This window comes from Pan troglodytes, chromosome 7, assembly GCF_028858775.2.
Source record: "Pan troglodytes isolate AG18354 chromosome 7, NHGRI_mPanTro3-v2.0_pri, whole genome shotgun sequence".
Taxonomy (NCBI): Eukaryota; Metazoa; Chordata; class Mammalia; order Primates; family Hominidae; genus Pan; species Pan troglodytes.
The window spans coordinates 141,321,462-141,346,153 of record NC_072405.2 but is presented as its reverse complement, the minus strand read 5'-3'; positions in this window follow the sequence as shown (position 1 = coordinate 141,346,153).

Sequence of the window (24,692 nt, the reverse complement as noted above, 5' to 3'; positions counted from 1 at the left end):
TATGGTTCTGTCTATCTGCAAGAATGTATAAGCATTTGTGTGCATATGGGAGGAGGCACATTGATAATCAATGCACATCGGTAAAGTCTGCTACAAAAATCTTTAAATATCTAATTTTTAGAAGTAAATGTGTATATTTAAATTATACACATTTAAAATTGTGTATAATTTAAATATATAACATGATGTTATGGATAGTAAAAAGGTGAAACAAATTATCATATGTATCATTTTACATAGCTACCCTTTTTGTTTGTTTGTGTGGCAAAAAGCAGCTAAAATCTATAGGCATATTTTGGAGATATTGTGGGTTCAGTTCCAAGCTACCTCAATGAAGCCAATATTGCAATAAAGAAAGTCACACAAATTTTTTGGTTTCTCAGTGCATATAAAAGTTATGTTTACACAATACTATAGTCTATTAAGTGTGCAATAGCATTATGTCTAAAAAATAAATATACTGGCTGGGCATGGTGGCTTATGCCTGAAATCCCAGCATTTTGGGAGGCCGAAGCTCGAGGATCATCACTTGAGACCAGGAGTTTGAGACCTGGGCAACATGACAAAACCTCGTCTCTAGAAAAGAAAAAAAAAAAAAATTGGCCAGGCATGGTGGCATGAGCCTGTAGTCCCAGCAACTTGGGAGGCTGAGGTTGGAAGATCCCTTGAGCCCAGGATGTGGAGGCTGCACCAAGCTGAGATTACACAACAGCACTCCAGCCTGGGTGACAGAGTAAGACCATGTCTCAAAAAAAAATATTTATACACTTTAATTTTAAAATATTTTATTGCTAAAACATGGTAATGATATGATCATCTGTGCCTTCAGCAGGTCATGAAGGTTTTGCTGATGGAGGGTCTTGCCTTGATGTTGATGGCTGCTGACTGATCAAGGTGGTGACTGCTGAAGGCTGGAGTGGTGTGGCAATTTCTTAAAATAAGACAAAAATAAAATTTGCCACATCAATTGACTTTTACTTTCACTAAAGATTTCTCTGTAGCATATGATGCTGGTTGATAGCATTATATCTACAATATAACTTCTTTCAAAATTGGAGTCAATCCTCTGAAACCTGCTGTTGCTTTATCAACTAAGTTTATGTAATATTCTAAATCCTTCTTTTTACTTCATCAATGTTCACAGCATCTTCACCAGAAGTAAATTTCATCTTAAGAAACAACTTTCCTTTTCATCCATTAGAAACAATCTTCATGATTCAAGGTTTATCACGAGGTTGCAGTAATTCAGTCACCTCTTCAGGCTCCACTTCTTTCTAGTTCTCTTGCTATTTCCACCAAATCTGCAGTTCATTCTTCCCCTAAAGTCTTGAACTTCTCAAAGTCCTCCATGAGGATTAGAATCAACTTCCTCCAAACTTCTGTTAATGTTGATATTTTTACCACCTCCCATGAATCATGAATGTTCCTAATGGCACCTAGAATGGTGAATTCTTCCAAAAGATTTACTTGCCCAGATCCTTCAAAGGAATCACTATCTATGGCAGCTGGAGCTTATGAAATGGATTTTTTAAATAATAAGACCTGAAAAATCCAAATCAGTCCTTGACTCATGAGTTGTCAATAGGTGTTCTGTTATCAGGCATGAAAACAACATAAATCTCCTTGGACCTCTCCATCAGAGTTCTTGGTTGACCAGGTGTGTGGCCAATGAGCAGTAATATTTTGAAAGGAATTTGTTTTTTCTGAGCCATAGGTCTAAATGGTGAGTGTATGACATTCAGCAAACCATGCTTTAAACAGACGTGCTGTCATCCAGGCTTTGTTCTTCCATTTCTAGAGCATAGGCAAAGTAGATTTAGCATCATTCTTAGAGGCCTTAAGATTTTCAGAATGGTAAACAAGCACTGGCTTCAACTTAAACTTAACAGCTGCATTAGCCATTGACAAGACAGCCTACCTATCCTGTGAAGCTTTGAAGTCAAGAATTGACTATTCTTCTCTAGCTATAAAAGTCCTACATGGCATCTTCTTTCAATATAAGCCTATGTCATCTACATTGAAAATCTGTTGGTTAGTGTAGCCACCTCATCAATGACCTAGGCTAGATCCTCTGGATAACTGGCTGCAGCTTTTGCTTTGGCACAAGCTGCTTCACCTTGTACTTTTGTTTTATGGAGATGGTTTCTTTCCTTAAACCTCATGAACTAACCTCTCCTAGCTTCCAACTTTTCATCCTCAGCTTCCTCACCTCTCTCAGCCTTCATAGAATTGAAGAGAGTTAGGGCCTTTCTCTGGATTAGGCTTTAACTTAAGGGAATGTTGTAGCCAGTTTGATCTTCTATACAGACCATTAAAACTTTCTCCATAATAGCATAAGGGTGTTTACTTTTTTATTATTTGTGCAGTCACTGAAATAGTACTTTTAATTTCCTTCAAAAACTTTTTCTTTGCTAACTGATTGGTGCAAGAGGCCTAGATTTCTGCCTACCTCAGCTTTCAACACACCTTTTTCACTAAGCTTAATTATTTCTAGCTTTTGATTTAAAGTTAGAGACTTGTGACTCTTCGTTTGACTTGAACACTTAGAGGACACTGTAGGATTGTTAATTAGCCTAATTTCAAGATTGTTGTCTCAGGGACTAGGAAGGTCTGAGAACAGGGAGAGAGGTTGGGGAATAACTGGTCATTGGAGCAGTAAGAACCACACAACATGTATTGATTTAATTCACCGTTTTATATGGGCACAGTTCACAGCATCCAAAAAAATTACAGTAGTAACATCAAAGATCACTGATCACAGATCACCAGAACATGTATAATAATAAAAAAGGTTTCAAATATTGTAAGAATTATCAACATGTGACACAGAAACACAAAGTGAGCAAATGCTGTTGGGAAAATGTCACCAATAGACTTGTTTGATGCAGGGTTTCCACAAACTTCAATTTGTAAAACACATGATATCCGAAAAACACAATAAAGCAAAGCACAATAAAGTGAGGTATGCCTGTACTCATTTAGTATGAATCCCAAATGCAGGACAGTTTTATTATCTATCAACCTCATGTTAGAATTTTTAAGTTGTCTATTCCAATAACCTAATTTTACAGACAGCCAAAAGGTAGGGTTCTCCTCTTCCAAATTACTTAATTTTCAATTAATATCTTCTTAACTTCTAGTCTTTCCATCATCCACAAGGATATTAAGGAGGGTTTATGGTCCTTCATATGGATATCAGCTTTTGAAAGATGTAAAGGATTAAAGTAGGGACTGCAATAATAAATTAAGATGGTAGATATAAGCTCAACTATATCAATAATTACATAAACATAAATTAGTCAAATTCACCCATTAACAGATAAAGAATGACAGATCAGATTTAAACAATACAAATATATGGTATTTAGAAAACTATATGGGTATGCAAAATAAAGTGTATATGAAGTTAAAAGTAATGAAGCAAAAGATCATGTATTCTATTGAGCTCAGTATTTCTCAACTTCAACACTTTTAACATTTGAGGCTAGATAATATTTTACATGTATAACCCTGTATATTATAGAATGTTAACACCATCTCTGAACTCCCCTGCTGTGTAACTGTGTAACTCCCCTGCTGTCTAACATCCCCCTCCCCTGCTGTGTAAACCAAAAATGTCTCCAGACATTGCCAAGTGTCCCCTGGTGAAGGTGCAAAACTGCTCCCAATTGAGAAACACTGACCTAAAACAGGTTAGTTTTCCTATTTATTCATCAGTAAGAGGGCATTAATGATAGTATCTTTCCTCAAAGATGGTTATGAGGGTTTTATGAATTTACACATACATTGTAGAAAAAACTCTTGGCACAGAATGAGTATTTAAGTCATTTAAGAAACTGCTATCATATCAGCAGTAACGGTGGAAGGAATAGGAATAGGAGTATTATTGTAGTAAGGGTGTCTTCTTACAAAGGGTACATTTTCAACTTATATTCAAAACAACAAGCTGACTCTTCTGTAAAGGGGGAAATCTACTCATTTATTTAATCCTTGTACCTGTAGCAAGGATTGAGCTAGACTATGGGAATAAACTCATAAATACTTGCAGTAAGGTTATAAAAGCAGTAAGATGAAACCAAAAATGAAAAACAGGAGAGCTAGAGAGAAAAACAAGGATAATAGAAATCTAGTGAAATACAGAAAGACAGAGAGACGTGCAGGCAGACCGACCAACAACTATTACTATTTATTGGGCCACCTCAAATCCTAATATGAACCTGCAGACCCTCAGCTTTAGGGACTCAATTTAGCAACACAGAGCTCAGGAAACTAAAATAAAACATGAGCCCAGCCTGAAATTTCTCCTTAGATACTTGAGAGAAATAAATACAAAATGACCATTAGGAATAACCCACCATACCAAGACTCACAGTATTCTGAAAGATAAAGCCTCACTAACAATGAGTTCACAAATCAAATAGAAAAGTCCCTGGCAGAGTTAACATTTTTGATAATGGTGATGGTGAAGACAGAGCTAACATTTTTTGAGCAATTATGTGTAATGCTCTTTTAATTATTTTAAATATAATATTAATTCCTAATATCTCGATAAAATAGATTATATCAATATGTTCATTTTACATTTGAAGAAAGGGAGGCTTTAATAGTTAATGTGTATTAAGATAACCCAGCTTGTACTTAGCAAGCTTGAGATTCAAACCATGCATTCTGACCTCAAAATGTTTTCTTAACCATTTCTAGATTGTTTCTTCATATAATAGACAAGCAAACTATGGCTAATGTCAGAAAACAAGAAATTAGAAACATAAGAAAAAAAACACTGTGAAAGAAGGAACAGATACATAGAACTTCCATAGAACTTCTGTAAAGAAACAAAGCAGTTATTGAAGTTGAAAACTCAACGGACAAGTTAAACAGTAAATTAGACACAATTAATTCTTTAGAGAGAGCCACGTAATGAAAAATAGATCTGAGGAAATAGATACCATACCACTGCAAAAAGAACCAAAGAGGTAGCAACTGAATAAATTATGTCATTCCAACATGTCTATTAGTAGTTACACAAGGAAAAACAGATAAAATGAGACAAGACAAGATATGATGTCTGAGAATTTTCCAGAATTGAGGAAAACCATGAATATTCTCATTAAGAAGAACGTTGAGTTATATAAAGGATAAACAAAACAAGATACACATCTAGAAATCTTATTGAAAAATTCAGGAAACCAAAGACAAAGAGGAGGTCTTGGGAGCAACGAGGGAGGGAAAAAAAAGCCAGATTTGCTGAGAAAAAATATGTTTCAGACCAACATTAGTTTCTCTACACCAACCTTAGAAACTAATAAACAGCAAAATAATATCATTGAAACTTTGGGAAAATAAGCCATCAGCTTAGAATAGTATACCCACTTAAGCTGTCATTCAAGACTGAGGGTGTAATAAAGAAATTATAAGACAAAATTTGAGAGACATAATCCCTAACAGATCATCACTAAAAATAAAATAAAATAATAAATAAATAAATAAAGCACTAAACAATGTACTTCATGAAGAAAGAACGTAAACCCAGAAGGAAGATAAATGCTGCAAAATAGAATGATGAATTTTAAAAATGAATAAACTTGTAAGTAAACCTAAACAATACAAAATCATACAACAATGGTTTTGATCAACTTAGAAGTATCAAAACAGGGGAAATTAATAATAAAAAGTCAACACATAAAATCAGTGGTGAGAGATTGGAAGAGTTAAAGAATTTTAAAGCCTTTGCATCATTCTGAAGTAGCGAGGGAGAGATACTGATTATCATAAATTGTTCTAAAGTACACTAAAAGAATGGAAACAGCATTAGAAAGAAACAAAGTACCATAATGATTTTACTTTAACTAAACCTTGTGTTTTTGCAAATTCAAAACAATCCCCACCCAGGAACAGATTCTAAACAGAGAAAGTTACACCTTAGCAAAGACTTGCAGGGGTCAAAATGTGTTTTGGATAAACAAAAGAGGCTCTAACTAGAGTCTGATATCAGGAGTCAGGGAATAGTACTTTAGAACTGGAATATCAAGCCTCCTGCACCCTGGGTTGGAAAAACTCTTCAGGGCTCTGCGAAATCAATATTAAACTTTATCAGTGAATACCATTTGTCTTAGTCCATTTTCTGTTGTTATAGCAGAATACCACAGACTGGGTAATTGATAAAGAATGGAGGTTTATTTTGGCTCATGGTCCTGGATGCTGGAAGGTCCAAGAGCATGGTGCAAGCATCAGACCAGGGCCTCCTGGTGCTTTATAACATGGTGGGAGATATCACATGGCCAGAGAGGAAGCCAAGCTTGCTTTTTATAACAACTCACTCTCATGATAACTAACCCCCTCCCACAAAAACTAGCTTATTCCTTTAAGAACGACATTAAGCCATTCATGAGAGTGGAGGCCACACAACCAAAGTACCTCCCACTAGGCTCCACCTCCCAGCACTGCTGCAGTAAGAAATTAAGGTTCTAACAAATGAACTTTTGGTGGATCCATTCAAACTACATCACCACCATAACATTAGTAAGATGAATATGAGAATTGTTAGGGAGCTTCTCAAAATCTCCACATGGAAGCAGCACCCCCTTCTCGATTCATTCGTCAGAACTTGTCACATGAATCTGCCCAACTGCAAGGGGATTAGAAAGTCCAGTTACCAAAATGCCAAGGAAAACAGGAAAAACTGAATAGTGGTAGGTATTAACAACGTGTACCTCACCATTTCACAAAATTCTAAGGTGCCATACTTTTTATGCCAGGCTAAAATAGATGAAATGTGTTTCATATTAAAAATAAATAGATAAGCTTAGAGTCCTTTCCCCACATCTCTGGATTTTTCTTTAGTCCTAGAGATCTGAATGACTACTGCAAATGAGAATAATATTTGATTATGTTAGAGTACTTAGCTTATAAATATATATTGCAAGGTATTATGTTGCAATGCTTGATGTCATACATTTATTGATCACTTATGATGTGCCAGATATCATGGACACGGTGAATTACTTCTTCCATTTTGAATCTGTGAATGGAAAATAAAAACTCAGGACCCCAATTCACTATGCCAAAAGAAAAAAATTAAGCTGAAAGTTGAGTCATTTAAGAAGCTGCCTTTTCTTTTGTTACTAAGCAGACAGCTATAGATAAAAGGTTAAATATCTCCATAGGTAGGATGTATGTTCACCTTATCCTATGTAAAGTGCTAGATTTACTGAGCACAAGAGAAATACATAATTAACTCTTCCGCTACCTGCTCCTTTTCTCTTTCAACATGTGGATTATCATACCCTCCTTCTTTCTCCTCCAGCCCACTTTTCTCCTTTACCTATTGAAGCCCTCAAAATCATCTTCAGAGAAAGGCACAGGCCACAGACTGTTTCTGTGATTCCATGCTTATTTTTTCCAGGCATATCCTTTACCTTGGCAAATAAACTAAATTGATTGAGACCTGTCTCAGATACTTTTTAGTTTACAAATCCAAGGTATTAGAGGCTCATAGATGTTAAATAACTTACTTAAGATACCCAAAACAGTAAAAGACAAAGTAAGTTCTTCATCCCTGGTTTCTAACATCAAGTGTTGGACTATTATCAGAATACTGTATTTTCACTCTTATGGCTGTACTGTCCCACCTGTCCATGGAAGTAAATAATTGTGCAGCAAAACATGTCCATATGTTCATTCCCCCTTCAGGCTGACTCCCTGGATGGTGCTCATTTGTTTGTATGTTTGTTTTGTTTTGTTTTTCTATACCTGGACACTCTTTCTTAATTGGTATTAAAGTTGACCCTCAGATTTGGCTTTGGAAAAATTCTCAGTATCCTTTGTCTATCAAATCAGTGGCTGCCTTTGACATACCCTCCAAGAGTCTAGTGGACATGCCCTCTGTCCAGCCCTCCTCTCCCACCTTAAGGAAGGCCTGCCCCTTCTGGAGTGTGTAGAGGAAGTTGTTCATCTTTCCCCTATCCCACTTTAAATCTATGGTTTTAGTGGAAATTTGTGATACCTCGAACTTTGGCTATAATGACTGGGTATGCAACCCATCATGATCTGAACAGAGATTTTTCAAACTATAATAGAAAAAGGAGAAGAGGAGGTTACAGACTGAAAGAGAAAGGAAGGAAGGGAGAAAGAAAAAAAAGAGGGGTTTATTAGTTGTTAAGTTAAACAATTTAACTTAATCATCTTTTTTAAAGGGCTTATCTCCAAATATAATGTGTAGGTAGTAAGTAAGGGTTAAGAGCTTCAACACAGGAGTTTCGAGAGGTCACAAGTCATCCCATAACACAGAATGAGAGAGGGAGAATGAAAGGAGATAGAAATAGAAACACACCCACACAAAGAGACAGAGATTGAGAGACAAAGTAAAACAGTATCTTTTCTCTACAGTCTAGAGCAGTAAGGCAGAAAAGGGAAGGAGAAGGGGATGCACATAAAGAAACAAGGGTGGGTGAGGAAAATATTCTGGTTGGTAATTTTCTGGTTTTACTTTATCTTTGTCTTATTTATGGTCTCTATGGCATTCAATAAATTCCTTGAGCCCATCAGAAATGAATTTCCATTATGAATAACCTAAGTCCCCTGACCACTACAAAGAGGCTTGATTCAAATCTGGAGTCCAAATCTGCTTGATCTTGACATGTAAACATCAGTATAAGCCTTCTGGAAGAAAATCCCAAGATTTGGGGGGTGGGGGGCTATATGTAAATTTTCTTCCTAGACAGAAATGTTCACACACGGATATGACCCTCTGAAATGGAACTGCTGATGTGAAGGAATGGTTTCATTATTCAAATTCTGAATAGATTTTACAAACAGGTAAAGGATACCATAATAAAAAATTAAATAATTATAAACATTAAAAAATACTTATTCTCATTACTTATCAAGGAAATTCAAATTTAAACCACAATGAGATACTACTTTTCTCCTCTTGGTTTTGGCCAGAGTGTGAGGAAAGGAACACCCTAATCTATTGCTGGCTACAATTATAAATTAGAAAATTCATTCTAGAGTGCAATTTGGCAATGTATTTCAAAAATCTTTGATCCAAAAATTTTACTTCTACGATTTTGATTGGAAAGAATTCTTCCTTAGAAAAAATAATTTGGGGGCTACTTACAAATTTGCATTTGCAAGAATATTTATGAACTATAATTTATTATGAAGATATCTGTAAATCACATAAATATCAATCAATAGGACTTCAAGAGCAAAGCCACTGTAAGTATATACAATACTTTGTTTTAAACTCTTTTTTTTCTTTTTATTATTATACTTTAAGTTTTAGGGTACATGTGCACAACGTGCAGGTTTGTTACATATGTATACATGTGCCATGTTGGTGTGCTGCACCAATTAGCTCATCATTTAGCATTAGGTATATCTCCTAATGCTATCCTTCCCCTCTCCCCCCACCTCACAACCACAACAGTCCCCGGTGTGTGATGTTCCCCTTCCTGTGTCCATGTGTTCTCACTGTTCAATTCCCACCTATGAGTGAGAACATGCGGTGTTTGGTTTTTTGTCCTTGTGATAGTTTGCTGAGAATGATGGTTTCCAGCTTCATCCATGTTCCTACAAAGGACAGGAACTCATCATTTTTTATGGCTGCATAGTATTCCATGGTGTATATGTGCCACATTTTCTTAATCCAGTCTATCATTGTTGGACATTTGGGTTGGTTCCAAGTCTTTGCTGTTGTGAATAGTGCTGCAATAAACATACATGTGCATGTGTCTTTATAGCAGCATGATTTATAATCCTTTGGGTATATGCCCAGAAATGGGATGGCTGGGTCAAATGGTATTTCTAGTTCTAGATCCCTGAGGAATCGCCACACCAACTTCCACAATGGTTGAACTAGTTTACAGTCCCACCAACAGTGTAAAAGTGTTCCTATTTCTCCACAGCCTCTCCAGCACCTGTTGCTTCCTGACTTTTTAATGATTGCCATTCTAACTGGTGTGAGATGGTATCTCATTGTGGTTTTGATTTGCATTTCTCTGATGGCCAGTGATGGTGAGCATTTTGTCATGTGTTTTTTGGCTGCATAAATGTCTTCTTTTGAGACGTGTCTGTTCATATCCTTTGCCCACTTTTTGATGGGGTTGTTTGTTTTTTTCTTGTAAATTTTTTTGAGTTCATTGTAGATTCTGGATATTAGCCCTTTGTCAGATGAGTAGGTTGCAAAAATTTTCTCCCATTCTGTAGGTTGCCTGTTCACTCCGATGGTGGTTTCTTTTGCTGTGCAGAAGCTCTTTAGTTTAATTAGATCCCATTTGTCAATTTTGGCTTTTGTTGCCATTGCTTTTGATGTTTTAGACATGAAGTCCTTGCCCATGCCTAAGTCCTGAATGGTATTGCCTAGGTTTTCTTCTAGGGTTCTTATGGTTTTAGGTCTCACATGTAAGTCTTTAATCCATCTTGAATTAATTTTTGTATAAGGTGTAAGGAAAGGATCCAGTTTCAGCTTTCTACATATGGCTAGCCAGTTTTCCCAGAACCATTTATGAAGTAGGGAATCCTTTCCCCATTTCTTCTTTTTCTCAGGTTTGTCAAAGATCAGATAGTTGTAGATATGCGGCATTATTTCTGAGGGCTCTGCTCTGTTCCATTGGTCTATATCTCTGTTTTGGTATCAGTACCATGCTGTTTTGGTTACTGTAGCCTTGTAGTATAGTTTGAAGTCAGGTAGTGTGATGCCTCCAGCTTTGTTCTTTTGGCTTAGGACTGACTTGGAGATGTGGGCTCTTTTTTGGTTCCATATGAACTTTAGTTTTTTCCAATTCTGTGAAGAAAGGCTTTGGTAGCTTGATGGGGATGGCATTGAATCTATAAATTACCTTGGGCAGTATCGCCATTTTCACGATATTGATTCTTCCTACCCATGAGCATGGAATGTTCTTCCATTTGTTTGTATCCTTTTTTATTTCATTGAGCAGTGGTTTGTAGTTCTCCTTGAAGAGGTCCTTTACATCCCTTGTAAGTTGGATTCCTAGGTATTTTATGCTCTTTGAAGCAATTGTGAATGGGAGTTCACTCATGATTTGGCTCTCTGTTTGTCTGTTATTGGTGTATAAGAATGCTTGTGATTTTTGCACATTGATTTTGTATCCTGAGACTTTGCTGAAGTTGCTTATCAGCTTAAGGAGATTTTGGGCTGAGACGATGGGGTTTTCTAGATATACAGTCGTGTCATCTGCAAACAGGGACAATTTGACTTCCTCTTTTCCTAACTGAATGCCCTTTATTCCCTTCTCCTGCCTGATTGCCCTGGCCAGAACTTCCAACGCTATGTTGAATAGGAGTGGTGAGAGAGGGCATCCCTGTCTTGTGCCAGTTTTCAAAGGGAATGCTTCCAGTTTTTGTCCATTCAGTATGATATTGGCTGTGGGTTTGTCATAAATAGCTCTTATTATTTTGAGATATGTCCCATCAATACCTAATTTATTGAGAGTTTTTAGCATGAAGGTTGTTGAATTTTGTCAAAGGCCTTTTCTGCATCTATTGAGATAATCTCTTACTTAAAAGTGACAGAATGGACAGAATACCATTACTAGCTCAGATAAATTACTAGTTACTAAGATGCTAAGTATCTAATACTAATAGTATACTAATTCTAAGATAAATTACTAGTTACATTACTGCTAGCTAAGATAAAATAAGTAACTTAGTGTTTATGTAACCAAAATCTTCAATAGTAGATCTGGTTTCAGGTACTGATGAACTACGAATTCAAGTGATTAATTTAATAAATTTTTGTTGTGCACCTATTATATGTCAGGCAGTGATTGAGGTTCTTAAGACACATTAATGAACAAAATAGAGAAAGTAATCCTGTCCCCAAAAGCTTGCATTTTATACTATGTGATGGGGTGAGGGGGTAGATGATGAACAAGTAAATTATGTAAAATGATATAAGATGATAGCTGCTGTCAGAACACAAGATACAATAGAATATCTAAATGATTATAATTTATGCATAAATTACAGGGTTAAACAATTGGCTACTTAGTGCATGCCTCGTAGAAAAGATGAACCTTGAGTGGAAACTTGAAGGAGATGATAAAGGAATTAGCCAAGCAAATACTGGGGGGAAAAAAAACATTCCAGGTAAAGCCAATGGCTAGAGTTAAAAATTTCAATATAGATTCATGGCTGGTGTGTTCCGAGAACCTCTGAAGGCCTCTAGGGCTAGAGTGAAGTGAGATTGAGGGAAAGTTACAGAAGGGATAGCAAGGAACCAAATTAGATAGACCTTTGTAGACCATTGTAAGGGCTTTGGTTTTTACCCTAGGAGATACAGGGAGTCACTGCAGGACTTTGAGTAGAAGAGGAACATGGTCTCTTTACTTGTTTGAAGGATCACCACATACTATTTCCCAGGCAGGGAGCAAGGGCAGCATTGGAGTGTCTCTGTGGATCTCCCAGTGAGGAATGGCCGTGGATCTACCCAGGGTGTCATCAGAGGACATGGTGAGTGTAGTTGGACTCCGGGTACGTTTGAAGAAACTTACAACAGAATTTATGGACAGACTGTTTGTTTAGTGTAAGTGAGAGGGGTCAAAATCTTTGAGAAACTACAAGGATAGGGATGTGCAAGGCTGTGGGTAGAGTAGGCTAGGGTGTAGAGGAGATGAGGAGTTCAACTGAGGATATGAAATATTGTTATCAGAGAGCAGCAGCCTTTTCCTGTAGATCTTGCAGAAAAGCCTAAGGGAGGATCCTGGCCTGGCATCTGTGAAGCCGAACCACAGGAAACAGTTCCCTTTGTAGGTCAACTCTGGACTCATCACTCTGCTACTGGGAATTTTTTATCCTGGTCCCAGGATCCCCCTGTGAACAGATGGGTGGAGGACAGTGTCCCGCAGGGGAGAGGCTTGTGTTACTACCAGAGCTGGGAAGAGACACTAGGGAGGCAAAACATCCAATATTCCTTACTGTGCTTTCTTCTCTTTTTTAAAATAAATCTTTATATAAACTTTCTATATTCTAAGTTCTTTACAAATGAGTATTTACTTACTTTATCCTCATAATAATTCTATGAGGTATTAATTATTAATCCTCATTTTACACATAGGGAAACTGAGGAAGAGAGAAGTCAAATGACTTGTCCATTCAGGCCACACAGTTTGTAAGCAGCAATGCAGAGTTTAAATCCAGACCATCTGGCTGTGCAAGCCACATTCTTACCATTGTGCTTTTTTAAATGATGATGGTGATTTTTATATATAGATAAGGAAACAGATCCAACAGTGTGCTACATTTTTTAAAAAGGATTTTCAAAATAGCACGATCAATATGATTTATTTACATATGAAACTTCACTTTAAAATACATGAATGGAAGGGTAGGTACCAGCAGGGCAGCAATAATAGCTAACATTTATTTAGAACCCAATATTATTCTAAAGAGTTTAAGTGCAGTGTTTCGCCTGAAACACCTAACAGCCCAATGAGGTAGCTTCTTTTATTATTCCCCTTTTATAAAAAAAAGAAACCGAGGCACAGAACCTAAGACGTCCGTCCAAGAACACACAGTTAATAAGTAACAGGGCCAGGATTCAAGCCCTGGAAGCCTGGCTCCAGAATCCAAAAACGTTTTTTTATTTCTTTATAATTTTCTATATTCTCTAAAATTATTGCAACAGGGTAGTACCATTGTTACTGTTACACATAGCAATACAGCAATATTCATTTTGAAAAAGAAAAGTTTGATCACTAGTATCACAGTGGGAAAGAAATCCTATGTAACCATGGGGACTCCAGTAACTAAATGTGATCTGTGGCATGGCGCACTGAAGGGTCCACGCTATTGGGAACTTTCTAAATTACATTGCCTTGGGTCTCATGAAGCAAACACTCTGCCTCCAACCCCTTTGCCAATAGCACACAGCAGGTTCACTTCTCAAAGTTATGCAAAGTGCATTGTGCAGGTGTCAGCATTGAGGCAGATAAAATTATTGCAGTTATGAACTTCCAGCTGTTTGTGCTCCCAGGGCGGTCCCTGCTGGGGGCCTCTGCAAGCACAGAGTAAACCAAAAGGATGTAAAGAAATAGGTAGCGTGGGCTGTATTGCATTTAAGCAGCAGAATCTGAAAAGGCAGAGTAAAATGGATATTTATGGGCATCTCAGGAGCTTCCTCTGCCCTCAGGATTGGAGTCGGAGACTGCAAGCATTATAAGGACCACCCTTTTCAAAAAGAACAATAAGAACAAAGGCCCTAGCTAGCTGCCAAGACCCCTGCCAGCATCACCACTGTGCACTTCTAGACCTTCTAGCAGACTCCCCATGGAATCAAACTTCTGTTTTTCCACCTCCTGATTTATGAAGGATTCACACTGTCATCCCTCTCCACACTCCTTACTAGATCAAAAGATACTAAATAATTAATAATAATAATAATAATGAACTATGACCATAGATTTTGCACCTTCTCCTGGTTCTATACTGTACAAAGCACATTAGTGTATAAACTGCAATTTTTACAGCAACCCTGCAATTTGCATACTTCTGATTCAGTTGTACAGGTGGGAAAGCTGAGGATTAGAGAGGTTAAATGACACTTCCAAGGCCACACAGCTATGTAGTGTTGGTGTCAGAATTCAAGCCCAGGTTCAATGATTTCTGAGACCATAACCTGTCAACTCTAACAGATGGCTTCTTTTCTCAGACAATCTGAAATCTTTTGGTCCTATCACAGCTTCTGTGGCAGAGGGGAGGTGAAATAAATATTTGATTGATTAATTAAAATCAGTTATGTCTTCTGAGGAATTATAGGGGAAATTGAATGCTTATACTTCTTTACCACTGGGAACGTTCAGCCCTCACTCTTCTACTTCTTGGAGTTCAGCCTGTAGCTTTCAAAGCTCAGCCCAAGGGCCTCTGAAATCATTCAATATAGGCTGCATATACGTCAAACATTTAACATATGTGACATATGCTGAGTTAATCCCAGTATCCTGGAAAGAACACCTCCAAGACCAGAAGTATGAAATTTTGCTCACCTAAAGATTCTGTTCTTCCTTGGCAGCACAGACTTGAATAATCCATTAGACTCTCAGGCATGTTTCTTTCTCACCTAATGGGAAGCATGTGTGTTCTACTTCTTTTATAAGTCTGTTGGGAGAACAAAATTAAATTGAGCTAAACCATACACAACACTTAACACGAAGTGGCTGCCATATAGTATGCGCTCAACATATTTGACTTGATGTTGCAGTTGTTCTTTCAAAGCATTGCAAAAATATAAAGTATTGTTACGTATATGATTATTATATTTTGCGTTCCCCCAAAATACACAGCAAGATCTGAGAAAGCAGGGACGCTGGGATTTTTTTTTCTTTCATCACATCTATGTCCAGACATTCGTCATCTTTCACCTGAATTACTTAAATAGCTGCTTAACTATTCCTTTTCCTTTTAACTTCTTTCCTCCAATTTATTCTCCACAATCAACAAAACGAATCTAAGTCCATTCTGTGAAAAAACCTATCAGGATGTCCCATTGCATAGGGAATAAAAGACAAAGTCTTTGGCATGTTACATAAAGTCTTCCATGACCATGAACTTATCTTCGAGCCTGATCTTCTGCCTCTACAAAACCTCCCGCTCTATTTTCCATTAACCCTGTGGTCCATTTTATATGATTTTCCCTTGAAAGTAGGATTCCATTCTCATTATCTAGGCTGGTCCCATCTTCTGTAGCTCGCTTTACCATCTTCTGCTTCTACCCCAGTGGACACAGGTACTATCTCTCCAATCAAGCCAAAGTTTTCTAATCCCCAAGCACACAAAAGTGCCCTTCCCTCTCAAACACTCAATCAGGAAAAGTCCTACCAATCTTCAAGACTGTGCTCAAATATCACTTTCTCAGGAATGTATTTCCTGACTCCCCTGGCAGAGTCAAATGAGCACTGAGTGCTCCATCAATACTTGGATCTCACTTTGATTACAGCACTTGTCACATTATATTGTGGATGTTTGCTACATGTCTTCACCATCCCACCATCTATACTGTTAGTCCATAAGGCAGGAACCCTCTGATCCATCTTTGTTTTTCTAGTTTCTAACACATAGAAAGCATTAAAAGTAATTCTAAATTTCAGAGGTAAAGAAAGAAAGCAAATATAATCAGAGGCCTTTCCCAAGCACTGTGTATAGGGAATTTTTCATTTGAATGTATTTGGTGCTATCATTAAAAATCATCAGAAAGGTAAATAATAAGCAGTGAAAGATGAAGAAGGCTGAAATGAGAATGGGAATAATATGGGAACTTGGAAAAATAATGATGACTATGCAATGGAATTGTCAGTGAAATGAGCAACTAATTTAAATTAGGAACTATTCACAAAAAAATTGTGAGGATAATTTGGAAAAAAGTTTAAGAAGAGCTTGTGTGGAAAATAGAAATTGTTAGCTTTTATATTTAACAATGACAGCTATTAGAACATGACATGGGAGCAAAAAGTAATTATGTATAACACAAATTCAGCATGGTGGACACTCAACTCATGGTTACTGACTGATCAAGTATTATTTGAAGAATGTGACCTGCAAGTTGTTTCTTTAGTTCATGGTACAACACGTGTATTAACTGCTTTAACTAAGTCAATATTACAAATATTCCAAAAATCAGTGTTTTAATCAGCCAGAGCTGCTATCACAAATTACCATAGACTAGGTGGCTTAAACAATAAACATTTATTTCTCAGAGTTCTGGAAGCTCGAAAGTCCAAGATCAAGATGCCAGCAGATTTGGAGTCTGGTGAGCACCAGCTTTATGGTTCATAGACGAGACCTTCTTGCTGTGTCCTAACATGGTGGAAGAGACAGCTGAGCTCCCTTGGGCCTCTGGTATAAGTACACTAATCCCTTTCATGAGGTCTCCAGTCTCATCACCTGATTACCTCCCAAAGGCTCCACCTCCAAATATCGTCACTCTGGGGATTAAATTTCAACAGATGAATTTTAGGAGGACACAAACTTTCAGTCTGTAACACAGTGTGAAAATATTTCTTACATACTTTATAAAAATAACATACCACAGAGGAACAGCATGGGCATGGAATGAAGGAGCATGAAACAATGGAAGTAACATGGCCGTTGGGAGTTCAAATCTCACCCTCCTTGTGTGATGTTGGAAACTCTAATTTCCTGTCTATGTCTCCATTGTTTTTCCTCTTTAAAATGACGGGAACCACACCTTTTTCATAAAATTGTTACAAAAATTAAATGAGCTAAAATAGTAGGTTAGTTCTTTGATTTTTTTTTCTAAAAATTAATTGTTTTGGCCCAAAGAATAAGACCTGGTTACTGGCTCTGATCTTTCCTAGTTTTAAATGAACAGCCATAAAAGGCGAACTGTCATATCACATTGAACTTTAATTTCAATAAAATGCGTATCTCATGCTCTTCTTCACTTCCCTGTGTAATCCTGGCACCTGCAAGTCTTGTGCTTGCTTCCGTCATTGCAGCGGCAGCAGCCTCATTATGAATTGTTCATAATTTCATCAAAGTCTGCATGTTTACTAACTTTGGGTCTGAGCTACAGCATTTTCGTCTGTCATTTTTATATCAAACATATTCAAGGATCACACAAAACTGATAACCTGGGGAAGGCTTGCTCTCCTTTTGCTCTTGTTCCTGTCTCCTTTGATTTTCTAAATGGGAATTGTTCTAATGTGTGTATATCTCAAAGCTGTCTGCATAATTCCAATTAAATGGACAGTGGACAAGTATTTATTGGGTGGGAGTGGGCCAGAAGCTAGGATGTACATTTTACATACATTATCTCTAAACCTATAATTTAGTAAACAAGCATGGTGACATGTAAAATCTATTTATAGCCCCTTATTACAGATGAGGAAACTGAGGCTCTGAGAAGGCCTAAAAGTTGGGTGACAGCAGAGCTGAGCTTCATGCGGGGATCTGTTTGACATCACAGCCTTTGCTCTTTCTGGGACATTAGGCAAACTCTCATGCTACAGCCTTTCTCCAAATGGCCTACCACTGTCACTCAATTAATATCTACTATAGTTTCTTGATTACATTTTCATTACTCTGGTCAAGTTGGAAAATTCCCTGACTGAAGTCATGAGTCCCTTATTTCTTGCTTCTTTGACTGAAATCTTGAATCTCTTATCAATTCTTGTTATCCATTCTCAAAGATTTGGAATCTGTTTTCATAGTCTTCAGTTGCCAAGCATGCCCTTGATCCAAAACAAATAAGTTACTAAGAAAAGCAGTGAGGTTGTCATGTGCTTCCCCCCAAATTCTATAGCCTGGCTTGGATGGAATAGAAGTGTCCTCAGGAGGCCGAGGCAGGCGGATCACGAGGTCAGGAGATCGAGACCATCTTGGCTAACATGGTGAAACCCCATATCTACTAAAAATACAAAAAATTAGCCAGGCATGGTGGCAGGTGCCTGTAGTCCCAGCTACTTGGGAGGCTGAGTCAGGATCAATGGTGTGAACCCAGGAGGCAGAGCTTGCAGTGAGCCAAGATCGAGCCACTGCACTCCACCCTGGGCGACAGAGCAAGACTCCATCTTAAAAAACAAAACAAACAAACAAACAAAAAAAAACAGTGTCCCTGCCCCCAGATCACTACAACTGAGAGCTGGCCATACCCACAAGAGCCCACCCTACCCATCAGTCACCCATTTTGTCCAAGCCATTTTCACAGTCAAATTCCTCACCAGGAGACATAGTAAAAGACCCATGGAACTTTAGGCCATGACTGCCCTCTGATCACTTCAGACTTCCTTTGCCAAGACAGAAGAAGGCAAGGAAAGACTCACTATCCTGACAGGGGTAACTGATGGCCCACTCAGAGGATTTAAGTAGGTGACCCTCATTACCTGTTTCAGACCTCCACTGTTTCACAACTGGCATAGAAAAGAAAGAGTTTGATATTCAAGTGGCCCACAGACCGTTACTTGGTGATCTTTGCCTAATCTTGATGGTAAGTAGTCAAGAACTGAAGCCACAGCCTGAGAAGAGCATAGTGACCAATGGCTCAGATTCCTCAGAGATGAGTCTGTGCCACTGATTAAGACCAGCATAGGTAGTAGCTAATGGTGAAGGGAAACTAGATTGATAAGGAAAACAATGTGATTCAGTTACAGCTCCAAGACCAGCTACAAAAGCAAGGGTTATACATCATCCTGCTAACCTTTTCTTATAAGTTTCCCCAAGAAAGACACAATCCAGGATCCTGGAGAAGTTGGTCTCCAATGGGCTAAACTTAACGTAAGCAAAAAGCAGATTTGAACAGAGCAAGGAGAGGGTTATGGTGGATGCTGTGATGTGCCGCCCGTATCCCCTTCAGGACTGAGGCATTCACCTTCCCAGCTGCCAAGAGTGTGTCTGATGGAGGATCACCACTTTGCTCCTCTCTGGGAATTGCCTCCAGCCACAGGAATGAGCTACCCCCAAGGTTACATCCCCACTCCAGGGCAGCCCTCATCTCATGATTCATCTATGCAAAGGTACAAAACCCAGTCTCCTTGACTCAGTTGGGACGACCCTGAACAGCATCCTAGCTTCAGAGCCCCACATGTTTTTGGCTGAGTTATCCATGTTAACTGCATTCCAATTTAACTTTTCTATCTGCCCAATCCTGCTTTTCCTCACTTCCTCATGGAATACTCCCAATAAACCTCCTGAATACATATCAGATGTGTTTCTAGGAAACCTGGACAGATTTTACATCTATATAGTGTTTGTTCATTTCTTCAAACAATTATAATAATGACTGATTAACATTCCATTATCCTTTATCTTCCATCCCTCCTTTTCAGTTTTATATCCATTCAATGAATTCACTGTGATCTATAGAGTCATTCATACTGTCTCGCCATCACAAACATACATTCTCTTCACTAAGTGTTTGACTCTGCTTTTTTTTCTCAAAATATTTTATGTAAGAATGAATATATTTTCTTGTTTTCCTATTTGACACCACTGTTTAACTCTTAAACAATTTAAATATTTCCCTCTGGGGACACTGGAATTTATTTTGCATGATTACACAACATAAGATAGTCATTGCATTCTCTGTCTGTCTGGATGAAGGCTCTGTCTTAGGTAAGCAGTCTGCTACTTGCAACCTCTGCAACCTTAGACAACTCCTGATGTCTTTTCTTGGGTCAAGACTGTGGCTGATCTGTAGTCAGATGCATTATCCATTGTGCCACTAACCCTAGAAGAAAACCTAGGCAATACCATTCAGGACTTAGGCATGGGCAAGGACTTCATGTCTAAAACACCAAAAGCAATGGCAACAAAAGTCAAAATTGAAAAATGGGATCTAATTAAACTAAAGAGCTTCTGCACAGCAAAAGAAACCACCATCAGAGTGAACAGGCAACCTACAGAATGGGAGAAAATTTTTGCAAGCTACTCATCTGACAAAGGGCTAATATCCAGAATCTACAATGAACTCAAACAAATTTACAAGAAAAAAAAAACAACCCCATCAAAAAGTGGGCAGAGGATATGAACAGACACGTCTCAAAAGAAGACATTTATGCAGCCAAAAAACACATGGAAAAATGCTCATCTCACTGGCCATCAGAGAAATGCAAATCAAAACCACAAGGAGATACCATCTCACACCAGTTAGAATGGCAATCATTAAAAAGTCAGGAAACAACAGGTGATGGAGAGGATGTGGAGAAATAGGAACACTTTTACACTGTTGGTGGGACTGTAAATTAGTTCAACCATTGTGGAAGTCGGTGTGGCAATTCCTCAGGGATCTAGAGCTAGAAATGCCATTTGACCCAGCCATCCCATTACTGGGTATACACCCAAAGGATTGTAAATCATGCTGCTATAAAGACACATGCACACGTATGTTTATTGCGGCACTATTCACAATAGCAAAGACTTGGAACCAAGCCAAATGTCCAACAATGATAGACTGGATTAAGAAAATGTGGCATATATACACCATGGAATACTATGCAGCCATAAAAAATGATGAGTTCCTGTCCTTTGTAGGGACATGAATGAAGCTGGAAACCATCATTCTCAACAAACTATCACAAGGACAAAAAACCAAACACCGCATGTTCTCACTCATAGGTGGGAATTGAACAATGAGAATGCATGGACACAGGAAGGCGAACATCACACACCGGGGACTGTTGTGGGGTGGTGGGAGTGGGGAGGGATAGCATTGGGAGATATACCTAATGCTAAATGATGAGTTGATGGGTGCAGCCCATCAACATGTCACGTGTATACATATGTAACAAACCTGCACGTTGTGCACATGTACCCTAAAACTTAAAGTATAATAATAATAAAAAAGTACCAAAAAAAAGAAAGTAATGAGTGAAAACATGAAGTTTGGTTATAAAATAAATAATGTAAAAAAAAGTCATGAACATATTTAAAGTAGTCAGAAATATGAACAGCGTTATTTTCTCATTTATATAGCAATTACCACAGGGTTTGTCCCAGATAGTAAAATATAGTTGTTATTTTCCAAGATCTGTCCCTTAATCAGCCAAGGAATTTAATAGTTGATGTATGAGACAACTTTTTTGTATGTCCAAAAGATGACAGTTTTTCCCTTTAAGAATTCTACTCAATTTGTGTTTAACTCCATTTGACATGAGGTGACAGAAGAGTCTGAGTCCACCTGTCGAATATGTTGGTTTATTTTCAGTGCTTGAAGATACATTCACAAATACTTGGTCTGGGAAGACACCATTTAATGTTAAGTCAATTTGCATGTATAAATGTGTTTTATATTTAAATAAAGAGGAAAATTTTTTTTAAAAATCTAAAACAAAAAAAAAGACTGTGGCTGAGCAGCTTTATACTTTCCATTCTCCTTGTCATTATTCTGATTATCTTCAGGCCTGGGTCCTTGATACCCACAGAATGGGGCTGCCAGATTTAGCAAATAAAAGTACAGGAGACCTGGTTAAATTTAAATTTGAGATAAGCAAAAATGAAATTTTATTATAAGGGTTCACCAATTATTGCATGGACATCCATGCAATGATGGAAACATAGTTAAACTAAAAGTTATTTATTGCTTATATGAAACAAATTTAAGTGAATGTCCTGTATTTTATCCGGAAACCTTAACATAAACTATATTAGAAAATTTTTTAAAACTCTAGAACACTCACCATAGTCTTCAAAGTACTCGATTTGGAGACAGATTTGAGTTTGAATCCAAGCTCTTAGTTGTGTGACTGCAAGGTAGTCACTTGAATTTGCCAATTCTTGGTTTGTTAATCTGTAAAATGGGCATAATTGGACCTATCCCACTTTCCAGGTCCTGATAGGGGTTGGAAATTGTGACAAGGATGTATGTTATAATATGAATATGTAAGCAGAGGCTCTAAGTTGACAGAATAAATACTGTACCTGGAAGCTATATCTTTGGTACAATGCTATGCACATTTTTAAGGATTTGCTTTATATTCATAAACTACTCTTCAGTAGGCTTGAGCCAATTTACGACTGGTAGATGGGAATGTCTGTTTTCTCTCCTAAACCAATGCCAAGTTATATTCAGTAATTTCAGTAATTAGCATGTCTGTGATATTATCAAGTGTAGTTGATAAAAACTAATGTTCATAGTCTAACCTTGCAATGCAGTGTCATCTCACATGAATAATGGTTCTATTATCAGGAATGGATAATGCAGACTCCTTTACAGGATGGATTGATCAGGTTAAGCATAGTTTTTCCTTAGCAAATAATAAATAATACATTATTACTTTATGTCTGACATACCAGCTAATGTCAAGGTTTAAATTGCCCCAGCCTCTGCCCACCCATTAAGAGATGATTTGCTCATTGGAATCTTATTGAAATGGATTTAGAGGAAGCTAATATATTGGAAAGAAGGCCTTCTAAAAGCCAGGACTGCCATTAGCAATCTTGAAGTCTTTACGAAAGTTACTAAACTTCTCTAGGACTCTATTAATTAAAAGAGATAATCTCTCAACCCTTCCAGGCTGTGACAGTCTCTGAATCTATAGTTTGAGGTTTAATTACTGTTATATGAATATTAAACTCTAATTCATTTCTTACATAAAGATGTCATTCATTGAGCCCAGTGTTCTGTGTCAATCAAGTACTAAGGAATGCATTTAAGGAAGTTTTATTTACTTATTCTTTCATATATATTGATTCTCCTCAAATAATTTTCAATAAATGACTATGAGAACATTAATTAGGCCAAATTAATTAGGACAAAAACCAAGAGCCAAGAGTAGTGCAAGTAGAAAAAACTTTGGCTAACGATAACCATTATAGTAGAATGCCCAACTTAGTATGAGCTTCCTGGTTGGCAAGGCATAAAGGACAATGCAATCAACCTCAGTAGACATGTACGTCTCAAAATCTGACCAATGGAGGGAAAACTATCTGTTCTTCAGGAAAAAAGTGTGTTTTCAATTTTGTTCTCTTCCACTAAATTCTATGTGGGCATTTACAAAAATCATTGTTACATCATTGAAATGGCATATATCCTTATACGTGAGGATGTAAGGATACATGTCAAATATAAGGATATATGTCTATTTCCTTATATTAGGTCAAATACTTGAAGGTTCATGAACTCCCTCAGACATCCTTGATTTCACTTGACTATCCAAAATATAAATGTGGTACAAGGCATCATCAGAAGTCTTTGATACCTTTTTATAGCCTCAGTTCACGCCACCTGTTAGAGTAACTGTATACCTGTACCATCTAAAATAATAGCCATTAGTCATCTCTGCCTATTGGATATTAGCTGTATGGCTGGTTCAAATTGACATATGTTTTAGTGTAAAATATACACTGGATTTCAATACATACTGTTTTCAAGAAAAAAAGTAAAATATCTCATTATTAATTTTTATGTTAGAGAACATTGGTACTATTTGGATAGATTGAGTAAAAATGTTATTAAAATTCATTTCACCTGTTTCTTTTTACTTTTTATAACGTAGTCACCAGAAATTTAAGATTGCATATGTGGCTTGCATTTGTAGCTCATGTTATATTTCTAGTGGGCAGCATCCATGTATAACAATAATAGTAATAAAATAATAGATTTTTGAGAAGCAAACAGGTGCAGTTAGTGGTGCTGTAGATGTATTATTTCATTTTCCATACAGTAACACTTCATGTCAAACCGAGTCAGAGAGGCTTAGGTACTTGTTTCAACATTGCAAAACTAGTATGTGTCAGTTGCATAAACCAATTTCCAAAAAACTTTTCTCTGCTTTTAAAGTTCTGAGTCTTCAGGTCCTCTTGAGAAGTTGCTCATTTTGTCACCATAATCACATTAATCAATATTGTTCAGAGATCAGAGAACTGAATTAAAATGGGGCAGATTAGGTTTCAGTCCCACCGGACCTCACTTTACCTTCTTTAACCAGATTATCTAATTAGCTAATGTATATTAATGTTATTATGCTTTAGGCACTTATCTAAGCACTTTACATACTAACTTATGCAATCATCATTACAATTTATGAGGCAGTTACTACTATAGGTGTATTTTTCAATGAAGAAACCAGGGCATTAAGAGGTTTATCAACCTTCTGAAGATCTTACCCCCAGGAAATGGAGGAAGCAGAATTTGGACCAGTTTGTTTAGCTCCAGAATCCATGTGCATAAGTTCTAGTGGCACCAAGGGTGGAACCAGGAGGCAGTCTGTTCTGGGCGT